We start from the raw sequence: 13,572 nt of genomic DNA on the forward strand, positions 1-13,572 counted from the left end.
TAATATTTATATATTCTAGATTTCATGCTCTTTTTCTGAAGGCAATATATATATAAATATTGAGAGTGAATTACTTACCATCAGTCATGGGTAACCTTGATGTTGCTCTTTTAATCTTTTGAATCAAGAAATGATGTTCCTATAGGTATACAATGAAACATGGTTTTGAGAGTCTTTAAAAGAACAGTTTATTAATATCTTTTGAAAATCTAAGTGAAATGGTTTGTTTCCCACCATTAACAGTAATGTAATGAGATCTTTATTTCTGAAGTGGCCAATATCTACAGTAATAGAAGTTTTAGAAAAGACTCACTCTTCAATCCTCTTTGCCAATTTTCTCAAACATTATGAAAAAGACAGCGTATTGTGGTTTTCTTTTTGAGAGTAATAGAGACAACAATCTCTCTTGTTTCTAAAAAAAATAGGGGGGGGACTCATTTTTTATAAAATTTTGTAAAATGTATTATCAATAAATGATACACAATCTAGAATTCTTACTACACATTCTGTCTCAGGTGCTAGATGTTTCATGTATCACCTTTACCCACACATCATCTTCATGGAGAAAGCAGATGCAGATATTATTAATTCCCATTTTCCAGATGGCAAACACGGAGCACAGAGTGATCAACTGTTCTATTCAAGGAAGTTAGCTGTAAAGCCAGAGTAAAAACCTAAGACTCTATTTTCACCCAAGGGTTTGTTTTCTAAAGTCCCTTAAAATAAAACAAAGCCTGAGAAGTCAAAGTAGTTTAAAGGCTATGTTATATTTCCTGCCTCCAAGAAATTAAGGATCCATATCACAATCTATGTTTTATAAACTCATTGTCATAATTTCACGCTGTAATTTTTCTAGACCTTTGAAGGAGATTTTTGCCAGTTTCATACCAAGGGAATTGACCAATGAAAATAAAAATATACACAATTGCTTCTTTACCACAAGGATCTAGGAATGGCTGCAAACTCATACAGGGAGCTGTCATTCCACCAAGTCCTTCTTGTGTGCTTTCGCTCCCATCTCCATTCTCCACTGGCCCAGGCCCTGCTATTACTTGGGCTTCATATCACTGCCACACTGGACTGCTTGCCTTCAGCTGCCCCTCTGGCCCTGCCTCTGCCCCACTTCTCCAGCCTGCGGACGCCTGCTTCACTGCAGTCCACACTCTGCCACACTTCTCCATTCCTTCTCTACTCCAGAGGTTTTAGTCGTATCCTTACAAAAGGATCCTACTCCAGAGGTTTTAGTCATATGCTTACAAAATTTCATGTGGTACACATTGTTATTTTTATTATTTCCATTGTATAGATGAGGAAACTGAAGCTTAGGGATATGAAGTTACTTGGTCAAAGCCACTCAGCTTGTAAATAACAGAGCCAGAATTTGAACCAGATTTGTTTGATTTCAAAGGCTCATTTCTTAACTGCAAGGCCATACACATAAATGTTGAGACTCCTCGCCTGTCCTCCGTGCATGGCATTGGAAAACTGTTCTGAGAAGCATCACCAATGTCCCCTGTGGTGCTTCGCCGCCTAGCTCCTCTCATCCTGAGGCAGGGCTGGCTTTCCTCTGACTCTGTTAAACTATTACTTCTTCTAGGCTATGTTCCCCTAGAGTGCCAGTGTTTTCTCTTACCAAGGATGGTTTGACCCTGGTGAATATATGCATGTGTGTGGGGTGCAGTTGTATATGTACCTCCCTGACTGTTATTTTGCCTGCTCTTTATAGGATGAAACTAGGCCAAGTCTTTTTCATGAACGTTTCTCTGAAAGACTTGATAGTCTTTGCAGAAGGTACATCCACAAAAGGTACTTAAAAGGCTCTATCTGGACAACATGGGGAATATAGCCAATATTTTATAATAACTGTAAATTGAGTATACACTTTAAAAATTGTGAATCACTATCTTGTACACCTGTAACTTATATAATATTGTACAGCAACTATACTTCAATAAAAAAATAAGAAATATTAAAAATTAAGTAAATAAAAAAATGTAAGAAGAGTCTATCTAGGACTTTCAAGTACTCAGTAAATCAAACACTGAAAGTGCCCCTGGCTTTCACATGACATTACCCATAGACTGGAAGCTTCTTTAGGACAGGATGCAAGTCTAATCGTTGCACGTTCGCCATGTATTCTATGCACCATAAAAAGCTTTTCTCTGCCATGTGCCTGCAGTGTAGATGTTTCATCCATTTGTTTACTGTTCCCATGTTGACCTTTAACCCCCCCTTAGGCACCTGTCTCTTCTCTACTCCAGGCAGTTTCAGACATAACAAATTTAGGGCCCAGGGTCTGAGAAATCTGTACATCGTATTTGGTTTTTTTCTTGAGTAAATGGTCAATAAATAAAATTAGGAGCTTTCACCAAAAAAATCCAGATTTCAAACACGTCTTAGAATGTCAGGAGACCTGACAGCACTGGGCTGGACTGAGAAACAATCATCCCTGAGGGAAGACGTGAGCTTCCTCTGCCTCTACCCTCTCCCTGTGAAATCCCAATCGCTGAGGCCAAGAGGCACCGCCTGCAGCTGTCCCACGGCACTGTTTTTCTTATAGCAGAGTTAAAAGGCAAGTAAAACCATTCATACTGTGTTCTCTCTATCCTAAGTGGGGAAATCAAAGAGTCTGTTTCAAGAGAAAATTATGTGAACATATTTTGTTGCTCAAGTGAAGACTAGAACTATGAGTTTCATATAAAGAATGTTTGTGATAAAAGAAAAAAACCTGAGATACCATGAACAATAATCTTAAAAGCTATAAAAACATATGGGAAAGATGCATGATTAAAAAAATGAAAAAAGGGCAATATTTAAAATATTTTGCTTTTCAAAATGATCTTGCTATGAAATGCAGCTATGATTTAAGAGAGCTAGTTTGTTTTTCAATTTGAGATCACTGGTCTGGAAGGCTGGACTTTGCTAGCCTGCTTGGGAAATTTATTACTAATTACTTAATTTTATTATGATAATTATGTCTGTTATAGGAAAAAAATTCTTTTAGGATATACAGTTTGTGATACAAAGATGTATAGGATAGAGACCCTGACTTCAAGGAAGTATCTAAATGTTGTCATTCATTATTTCAACATTTGCTGAGTTCCCTTGAGGGTCAAGCACTGTGCTGGACCGGTGATGCCAAGATGAATAATGGTCTCATCCTATTAGAAGTTTATAGTCAAATGGGAGACGCACATAACTGAGCAAGCGGGTACAATGCAGAGTGATCAGTGGGGTGAGGGAGCGGGTACAGGGCACAGTGGGAGCATAATGTGGCAGACAGTGAAGAGGGGGCAGGGAGCATGAGGATGGTAGTGAGAAACAGAGCTGAGTAATCTGTAGGGAGATGCTTCTCCAGGGAGTTTCATGTGTCTCTTGCAAGTAGAGGCACTGGGTATCTTTATTCTAGACCTCTTTTCCAGGATGTCTGTACAGTAAACAGCCTTGAAAGACAGAGACATCTCCCTCCAGAACGACAGGCAAGCATGCTTACAGTCCTGTATAATGAAGATAAGGTCTCCCTCTGAAAACTTCCCATTATAAAACATCGGGGTTCCTTAAGCTCAGGGTTCCTCTGCAGTAACGCATCCACCAAGTAGGCAGGTGTCAAACAGGCCCATCCACATTGTCCCCCACCCGCTAGGACTTGAGAACAAGGGGAACTAATGCAAATATGCCAATCTTCCTGCTGCTTGCTGTGCCATGAGCAATAACGTCCTGTCTATGCTTCTGCCTGCATCCATGAAACTAGCAAACTAACTTGTCAGCTTATAAGTACAGTAAAATCTCAGACGCTTCACATTTCTTGGTATAGCCTTCTGGCAGAATTTTGTACTCTACCTTGTTCATCTGAAAGCTCACGTTTTGTTGGCATCTGTTTTGGAAGAGGGATGTGTTTATTTAGTGGAATTAAACAAAATAGAATAGGGGAAAAACGCTTTGAGAAAATAGAGTCAAAGACTGCTTATCGCTGCTCACATTTTTGTGCAGGTGAAATGCAGATAAAGTAGACATCAACAATAATCTTTAGGGAGGTAGAAGTAGGGGAAGGGGATTCCCTAAAACAGCAGCATGTAGCCTGTGTGGAACATTGGAGATGTGATTATTACTACTCACCATCTAGGACCTGGGTCATTAAATATAAACTTCAAACTCCTATCACAATCTATGTATGTATGTATGTATCCAGTTGTATCAGTTGGTGAAGGTACATTAGCTGTCTGGTTCCCACAGTCTTTTCTCACCCTCCTCACATCTGCATTCGTCTTCCAGCCAGATTGAGCAGCAGCTCCTGTTCTGCTGTTTCCTCTAAATGGTTCTCTACAAGGTCGCTTACCCGTCATGCTTACCTTTGGGCCTGGATGTGCTCCTCGCCACATTATATGGTCATGTCCAGGTGTTTCCCAATCTGTTAGCTTCTTTAGGACCAGACATGTTAGCATCCTTGAAAATGTAAATGAACCAAAAATGTCCACATCTCTTGAGAAGTTACATTCTGAAGCTGGTTTAAATTTGTTGCAACTCTGCTCTTTCCTCCTTAAAGTCCTAAGCCCTTAAATGTGTCTATTTCTGTCTCAAACTTTTCCTGTTCATAAAAAAGTAGTTATTTTGATTGGATTTACATGTGTTCTTTCTGTCACACAGAGGCACATCACCTTCCCTGGGTTGTGATGCTGGGTTCCTGGTCAGACGAGCACACACTTCTCCCTTTCCCTAGAGGTTCATCTCTGTAAGTAAATGACCAGGCAGTAGAATATTAGCATAGATAGGCTAGCCATACACATCACACAAGTGTTTTAAAATAGGCAAACTAAAATAAATCAGGAGAAGGTTGTGATCAAGTTGATTAGGAAAAGGTCACTTCCCACCGAACAAGGGAGAATGTCAGAATCTCACCGTGGGGCTTGGCATGGATGAGCACCACAGAACAGGTGACAGTGACAACTGAAACCTGGGGGTATATTCCACAACTTTCTTGTTTCTGCTCAAATATGCGTCGCTCAGTCAACTGTCCATAAAACAGTCTGTGTTTTTTCTATTTGTGCTTTCTGGGGTGTGTGTGGATGTGGTAGTGGAAGTGGGGGAGTGGATTTGTTACGGAAAGGAGACCAGAGGGGTGAGAGGGTGACATTGATTGAATATGGCAAAAGCAAACAAAGTCCAAAGCGAAGAGTTTTGTTTAACTGAAGCTACCAGTGAAAGAGGGAAAGGCGATTTGTCCCTCAGACACCACGCTGAGTTTGGAAGCCCAGCCCAGGCAGGGTGATGTTGGATGTCAGCCCTTCCACAAGAGCCCCTTTTAAACTTCTTTTTCTCTCTATTTATGCAGGACCAGGTATTGTTCTACCGTGGCAAGGTTTAAAACCCCCCTCGGCTGCAGGTCTTTTTCTATTTTTCTCCTCTCTGGTTGCTAAATTTATACCAAGCTCACAGGCACAGATTATCTTTGCCTAAAGGAAGGCAGCACTTGTGTGCTCTGTAAGATGACAGTTTATCAGCCCAGCTGAAATGCAGTCTTTTAGGATTTGTGCTGTTTCTCTCCAGCTCCGTGCTAATCCTCCTGTGATCATCTCTGTCAGATTTGTTGACTACAATCAGTGTGTCACCTGAGGTAGGCATATCTGAAGACAAATAACTAAGCCTGCATCTCACAGTGAGTTCTTTTGTTTGCAAAGGGCTAAACCTAATGAAGTTTTAAACTGTGAGTCCCCTTTTATTCAATAAAGACAAAAGCCATCTATTGCCTTCCATCTATGTATTTGCCAATTCATATGCATGATCAATTGATATACCCATTAGTTTCATGAAAAAGAAAATGCAAGTCAAGGATTCCTGGTGATTTGTTTACTCTGTCAGTGATGCAGCCAGGATTAGACTCAAGTACTCAGTGAAATGTCTACAGGCAGAGAGGCTAAGCAATGAGATATCTCTTCCCCTCAGAGTTTACCCACAGGTACGTGTCTACACACACACACACACACACACACACACTTTTATTCCACTAATCTTTAATTTGTGACAGGAGTAATCTAGATGAAGAAGATTTTAGGCAGTAATGTAACAAATTTACATTTAATTACTTCTATGGAGAGCTGTTTGGAAGAAACACTTTGATAGATAAATGAAGGTAAAGAATGGGATTCTGAAGTCTGCTCAGGCTTCAGATGATGATTTATAAATGTTGTGCATTAAAAAAACAGAGGACTTTATACTGCTTGGAAATGGAAAAGAGAGGAAAGGGGAAAGAAAAAAGGGGGAGATTTTAGCCAGTGATATGTAGATGGTCACTAGAAGTGACTCTTTCCTCTGACTTTCAGCTGTTTGGTAATTTTAGCCAAACTCAAAATTCTCTGTGTGGAAAGAATTTGGTTGAAACCAGTGAGAGTTTAATTTTTTTTGTCCAGGCTGATCTGTAGTGAAGCTTGCTGCTCTTACTGAGCTTATATACAAGAGGGGCTAGAGACAAATTAACACATATGTAAAAATATATAATTTAATAGAGAGATACGTGTTATAAAGAAAATAAACCAGGATAATAAAAAACAGTTGACTGGGGTTGGCCTGGCTACAGATGATGAGGAAAGGGCTTAAAAATGAGGTGACATTTATGTTGAGAGTGCAGAGCAAAAGGATGCCCCTTTTTCTTCTGAAATAATTCATATTCAAATGTTTTGCTAGTTGATTGTAGGGAATACAAGATGAAAATAGCAGTTTTGATCTACAAGGAGCTTACTATCTGAGGATTCAACAAAAGTACAAGGCATTTAATAAAGTTCTATACATTCATTCAGAAACACCTTCTTGACTTACATCAGCTGGAATTAATCTCTCTGTGAAACAAGAGAATGACCGGCTAGCTCCACATCAAAGAAGTCTTCCTGGACAAGGAAGAGGACAGTCAAGTCTCTTGGTTGCAAACTTCAGAATCTAACTCAGGCTGATTTAATAAAAATGGGTAATTAAAGAGTGAGCATAGAGAGGATCATAGAAGTGGTGGAAAAATGGAAAAACAGTCTTGGAAAACAGGAAAGAAGATGGCGCCTAAAACTATACAGCAGCAAAAATCTGACCACGATGCCACCGTGTCATCATTTCTCTAAGCCCCAGTTGCTGCTGGGACCATTGCTTCCATGACGGAACCCAAGCCTGGCAGAACCACTCATAGACTGCGCCACATTAAATGAATTCTGATTGTTCTGTGCTCTTGAATCATTCCCACAAGGTTCAAAATCCCAGGCAAATATATTCAATCTTCTGAGCCAATATACTATTCCCTTTCCAGGCTCAGGGAGCAGAGAAAGAGCAGATCTGGCTGAATAGTGTTTAGGCTCTACATTAGACACTATGGAAGTGGGATTGTGACAGATCCCACTTTGGCTTCCACAATGAGAGATAAAGTTTTGCATTTTACTAAGATTCACACAATAGGGATTTCCCTGGAAAAGAAACAAGGATTAGATTCTGAGCAGGAAAAATGACAAATATCCAATATTCTTCACCATGTTTGTCTGCCTAACATCCATGTACACATTTATCCTCATACTAATATTCTAAAATAAAAAGCTCTTGCCTAATGTAACTAATAACTGTTTTGTCAAAAACTGCACTCACTCTACTCCAAGACCAGAATCTCTTTCATCTCTTCCATTTAAATTAAATTCTTCCATCTTCAGATCTGTCACAATCCCACTTCCATAGTGACTAATGTAGCGCCTAAACACTACTCTCCCTGTACCCAAAGCATCATCACCTAGGAACTTGTTAGAAATGCAAATTATTTGGTCACAGCCCATACCTATTAAATAAGAACCTTTGGGCGTAGTGCTCAGCAACCTGAATTTTAACAAGCTCTCCAGGTGATTCTAAGAGCCATTTGTTCATAGAACTTTCTGCGATGATGGAATTATTCTAAATCTTCACTATCCAATACAGTAGCCAATACTTGTATGTGGCTATTGAGCAAATGCTAGTACAGCTGAGGAGCCGAATTTTAAATTATATTAAATTTAATTTAAACTTAAATAGCCACAGATAGCTAGTGATTATCATATTGTACAGTGCAGGGTTATACTATTAGCTACTGCTGACATGCAGTAGTAGGAAAAAAGGAGAGACATCATGTAAGGAGTTAAAATATATATATTATACATGACATGAAAAGGAGAAAAATATTGATAGGAGGTTTAGTCGAATTTAAGAGGCACTTTAGCCTAGTAACTAATCTGTTACTTGTTACAAGCACGGGGATTGGTTATAAAAGTGTAGCTTGTATCAATATTTATAACTCCCACACATTTTATTGGGTTGGCCAAAAAGTTCGTTCGGGTTTTGCCTAAAACCCGAACGAACTTTTTGGCCAGCCCAATATATTGCCTTTGTTTTCAGTCATTACCTCTATTCCTCAAAGCCCTTTAAGTGGTTTGATGACCCAAAGTTTTATTCTGGAGGGATCTTGGTCTTTGTTGGTCCTGGCAGTTTTGTGTAACTAGTAGTCTCCCATTAGCTTTTACGACTGGACATAATAGTAGAAGGAAGTGCCTCAGGAGCTTCCTCAGTTCCATTAATCCTCCTTCCTCCCCTCTTGGTGAAATAGCTATCTTTGACCACCTTAATAGGTTAATTCTTAGCCTATCCAACATTATAACTTTATCTTTCACTATTTTCCCAGTAGCATGAACAAGTGGGAAGCAAACTGCCTGTGGTGGACTCTTTGATGCACCACACTGATCTCTCTATTCCCCTTCTGGAATGAAGGACCTAATCCTCTAAATGCTAAGAGGGCTGCTGGCAGACAGCCCTCAGCTGTCACCCCCCTTTGGGGTTGCCTCAGCTGAAGAGAGCCATTTCACTGAAGTTCACACCCTCTTTTGGGGTAACCCATTTCCAGTGACTGATAGACTCAGGAGTATAAAGGCTTGGGTCTCTTACCCAATTCAGAAGAGTTCTAAAGGATCAACCCATGTTAGCTACCCATAGGGCCGGCTGAAATTCCTTGAGATCACAACACAGCTTGACTTCACCCTCTACCAAGTCCTGTTTCCACATCTCTTTCCTTCCACAGGTGCAGAACACTAGAGCACTCTGACAAATCTGTATGCTAATCTACATCTCAGAGTCCACTTCCTGAGGAAAGCCCCTGCAAAACTGTCTCATTTCAATTCTGAGGAACAATTGTATCCACTGTGAGAAGCTATCCTTCCTTGGGCATTTAAAACCCCAAAACCCCAGACTTGCAAATTGAGGCTTACAGGAATGGGAAGCAAACATTTTGTGAGTAGATCTTTTTTTGTCTGAATGCATGTGTTCTGACATGAAAGTAACTAGCCATAATTGTTTGCTGGTTCAGATCACCTATCATATCCTACAGTTCTGCCCCACAATCTCTCCTGGCATTGCCGCCAACCTGGCAGGCACCATAACTAAGTTGTCAGTCATCCTTTCTCTCATTTTTCGAAGGCCAGCTGCTTCTGGGCACAGGATAAAACCACTGATTCTCTTTGGCATCATGTTGGGAAGCAGGACATTTCTTTCCACCAAGATTCACATCAAGAAGGATTCCCCTCAAATAGGAAGGTGGTTTGAATACACACAACTAAATTGTTGACATATTGCTATGGTGACTTTAAACTGGATGGCAAGGAATTATGTAGGATGGGATATCTGGTTTTTCACAAAATTGAAGGCAAATATTCGTACTTTAAACATCATAAATACTGTCAATAATTAGACATGTCCATTAATATACAAATAAATATTTGATATTCCAGTTAATTATTCATATATATATATATATATATTTGGCTGTGTTGGGTCTTCGTTTCTGTGCGAGGGCTTTCTCCAGTTGCGGCGAGCAGGGGCCACTCTTCATCACGGTGAGCGGGCCTCTCACTATCGCGGTCTCTCTTGTTGTGGAGCACAGGCTCCAGACGCGCAGGCTCAGCAGTTGTGGCTCACGGGCCCAGCTGCTCCGCGTCATGTGGGATCCTCCCAGACCAGGGCTCGAACCCGTGTCCCCTGCATTGGCAGGCAGATTCTCAACCACTGCGCCACCAGGGAAGCCCTCATATATTTTTTTTAATGGAGCCTTGGGCATTAAATCTCTGATGAGTACAATTTGAATTGATTTACATGCCCTAAGGTAAAAGAAAATAATTTCGTTTGAAATATGAGATAAGTCTGACTTTTGTAACTGAGATGAATCTTCTCGCTATTCAGTCTGACAAATGAATTTTCTGTACATGTTACATTCCATAGGATATGAGTGACCATCTGGACTTTATCCAGTGTAAGATGTTCAGGGTCATTCAAAATTACTTTGTCAACTGAATTTTTAAAATGTGCATAAGAATGCAAATGTCAGCTTACATCTGGCAGCTTAATAGAATCATTTGAACTATTTGAATAGTTGTGAAAATTTCATTTTGAAAATTTTGAAAGTTAGCAATAGTTGGGTAAAATAATTGCCAATATAGACAGAATGTAATTGGTTTGGCTTGTTGACTTGGCTTAAATATGAACTAAAAGTATTCTTAAAATTTTTTCATATATATGTGAATTTTATATATTTATACATATACAATCATAAAAGTAAATGAGGGGGGGCTTCCCTGGTGGCGCAGTGGTTGAGAATCTGCCTGCCAATGCAGGGGACACAGGTTCGAGCCCTGGTCTGGGAAGATCCCACATGCCGCGGAGAAACTGGGCCCGTGAGCCACAACTACTGAGCCTGCGCGTCTGGAGCCTGTGCTCCGCAACAAGAGAGGCCGCGGTAGTGAGAGGCCCGCTCACCGCGATGAAGAGTGGCCCCCGCTCGCCGCAACTAGAGAAAGCCCTTGCACAAGAAACGAAGACCCAACACAGCCAAAAAAAAAAAAAAGTAAATGAGGGAAGTCTTCCCAGAGTACCTGATAATTAAGCTTTGTTATGAAGGTAAGATTTCTCCCTATGGAGAACACCATATTAATCAGTTGAAACACTGTATTATTTATAGTGTATGGAGGTAAGAAAAAGCATCATGTATTATAAAACTACAGGAGATTTAGTGTGGCTGAAAAATGGTATATATATGAGAAAGACAAGAAATAGGGTTAGAAATAAGTGAGAATCAAGTCACAAATGGTATTGTATGTCATCCCAACAAGTTTGGATTGTATTCTGTACTTCAACACCATAAGCTCACAGACATTATTTCCAAGCTGGCACCATATCTAAATATTCAATCATCATTCCTCTAATTCTCCTAGGGCCAACTGCTTCTGGGTACAAGATAAAAATCTAATATCTAGGTTTAGCAAAAATAAGTAGGCATTTCACAGAAAAGTACACCATATGGAAATTAGACATTGTGAAATAATTTTATATACATCTGTCCCTGGTTCCTGGCATGGAGCTCCTAAGACCCATGTAATTTCTTAAGTGATAAGAGCACTAGGAACATCTTTTGTTCTAACATTTGTTCCTTGACTCTAGTTCCTGACACAAGAACTCCTAAGTCCCTTGGAATTTCCTGGGTGATAGGAGTGTCTTCTGTTCTAAAAGACAACTCTTGGTGGGCTCCTAGAAGGGAACTGGTCACCAGAAAGACCAACCCATGATTAGAAGCTTGGAATTTTCAGCTCCACCACCATCCTCCAGAAAAGGAAGAGGGGATAAAAGATTGAGTTAATAATCAATCATGCCTACGTGATGAAGCCTTTAAAGAATCCCCAAAATAGGAGGTTTGAAGAGCTTCAGAGTTTATGAACACATCTTCACGCTGGGAGGGTGGTGCCCCTCAACTCCAAGGGACTAGACCCTCTTGCACTCAAGACCCGGACAGACCCCACCTTACGTATCTGGTTGTTCATCTGCATCCTTTAGCATATCCTTTATTATATAATAAACTGGTAAATGTGTTTCCTTAGTTCTGTGAGCTGTTCTAGCAAATAATTGAATCCAAAAAAGGGAGTCATGGGAACCTCTGAGTTGTAATCAAATAGGATAGAAGTTGTGGGTAACTTGGGGGACCCGTCACTTGTGAGTGATGTCTGAAGCGGGAGAGTCTTGGGAGACTGAGCCCTTAAACTATGGAGTCTGCCGCTAACTCCAGGCAGTTAGTTTCAGAATTGCTTGGTGTGAAAAATCCAAAATCTTGTGTCAAAAACGTTGTGAAGGGCTTCCCTGGTGGCGCAGTGGTTGAGAATCTGCCTGCTAATGCAGAGGACACGGGTTCGAGCCCTGGTCTGGGAAGATCCCACATGCCGCGGAGCAACTAAGCCCGTGAGCCACAACTACTGAGCCTGCGCGTCTGGAGCCTGTGCTCCACAACAAGAGAGGCCGCGATAGTGAGAGGCCCGCGCACCGTGATGAAGAGTGGCCCCCGCTTGCCGCAACTAGAGAAAGCCATCGCACAGAAACGAAGACCCAACGCAGCCAAAAGTAAATAATAAATAAATAATAAATAAATTAAAAAAAAAAAAAAAAACGTTGTGAATACGGTAATACTGTGAGAGTAAAGGAAAACACAGTACATTTTTCCTATGGACATGTTGATGAAATATCACAAGCAGAGCACACCTATGTAACCATTACTCAGATCAAGAAATAGAACAATAGAACTTTTTTTTTAATTAATAGCTACTTTATTTATTTATTTATTTATTTATTTTTAGCTGTGTTGGGTCTTCGTTTCTTGTGCAAGGGCTTTCTCTAGTTGCGGCAAGCGGGGGCCACTCTTCATCGCGGTGCGCGGGCCTCTCACTATCGCGGCCCCTCCCGTTGCGGGGCACAGGCTCCAGACGCGCAGGCTCAGCAGTTGTGGCTCACGGGCCCAGTTGCTCTGCGGCATGTGGGATCTTCCCAGACCAGGGCTCGAACCCGTGTCCCCTGCATTAGCAGGCAGATTCTCAACCACTGTGCCACCAGGGAAGCCCAGAACAATAGAACTTTAAGACATTTCAGAAATCCTCCTCTGCTTCCCCAAAGGTAACCATCCACTCAACTGATTTCTAACAGTATCGGCTAATTACACTTGTTTTTGAACTTTATAGAAATGGGGTCGGTTTGTGTCATTTCTTTTGTTCAACAGCATGTGTGTATGCTTGTGTGTGTGTGTGTGAGAGAGAGATCCAATCATGTTGTTGCGTAAAGAAGCATTTTGTCTATTTTCATCGCTGAATTGTATCCCTTTTGTGATACATACCATAATTTATTTATTCGTTCTACTGTTGATAGACATCTGGGTTGCTCCCATTTTGCAGTGATGATGGCTAGTGTTGCTATCAGCACTTTTGTACGTGACTTTTGTTGCACGTATGTACGCACGTCTATTGTATATATACCTAAGAGTGGAATTGCTGATTCATTGCAGAGGTATGCTTAGCTTTAGTAAAATTCTGTCAAACATTTTCCAAATTGGTTATATCATTTTACATGTCTACCAATAGTGTATATAAATTCCAGTTGCCAACACTTAATATTAATAGATTTTTGGAATTTCAACCATTTTAGTGGGTGCGGATACGGAAACTTTAAAATGTTCCATTCAGTTCTACATTGAGCATCTAGTATGCGCTGGAATTTGGCTAGTCTTTC

The 13,572-nt window shown here is 40.6% G+C and overlaps 1 long non-coding RNA gene across 3 annotated transcripts in view; it reads right to left on the reverse strand.

Moving 5' to 3' along the window:
• The window catches only part of LOC118904869, an 87,319-nt gene that overhangs the window by 13,170 nt on the left and 60,577 nt on the right, over positions 1 to 13,572 (reverse strand). For all 3 annotated transcript variants that reach the window (XR_005022111.1, XR_005022110.1, XR_005022112.1), the window contains exon 2: positions 4,623 to 4,727. This is a non-coding gene — a long non-coding RNA (uncharacterized LOC118904869). The remainder of the gene's footprint in view (positions 1 to 4,622; positions 4,728 to 13,572) is intronic.

Source organism: Balaenoptera musculus, chromosome 12 (assembly GCF_009873245.2).
Source record: "Balaenoptera musculus isolate JJ_BM4_2016_0621 chromosome 12, mBalMus1.pri.v3, whole genome shotgun sequence".
Taxonomy (NCBI): Eukaryota; Metazoa; Chordata; class Mammalia; order Artiodactyla; family Balaenopteridae; genus Balaenoptera; species Balaenoptera musculus.